Source organism: Carlito syrichta, unplaced genomic scaffold (assembly GCF_000164805.1).
Source record: "Carlito syrichta isolate Samal-C Ts95f unplaced genomic scaffold, Tarsius_syrichta-2.0.1 Scaffold314848, whole genome shotgun sequence".
NCBI lineage: Eukaryota > Metazoa > Chordata > Mammalia > Primates > Tarsiidae > Carlito > Carlito syrichta.
In genome coordinates, this window is record NW_007258944.1 from 1,740 (window position 1) to 2,165 (window position 426).

The following is a 426-nucleotide window of genomic DNA, read 5'->3' on the forward strand; positions in this document are numbered from 1 at the left end:
TAAGGAAGGATCAGCTTCGGTAAAGTTCGTGGGCCGAGTCCACTTAGTTGAAGGCTTTAAGAGCAAAAGCCGAGGTTTCCTGGAGAAGTCGAAATTCTGCCTCAAGACTGGAACACAGAAATCCTGCCTGTTTCTACTGGCCTGCCCTATAGACTTCACACCTGCCAGCTTGTCAGCCCTGAAAACTGTGTGAACTAAATCCTTAAAATACACTGTGTGTGTGTGTATGTGTGTGTGTGTGTGTGTGTGTGTGTGTGTGAGTGCCGAATGTGGTGGTGCATGCATGAGGTTCCAGCTACTTGGAAGGCTGAGGCGGAAGGATCACCTGAGCCCAGCAGATTGAGGTTGCGGCGGCTGTGAGTGTGCCACTGCCCTCCAGCCTGGGTGACAGAGTGAGACTCACACACACACACACACACACACACA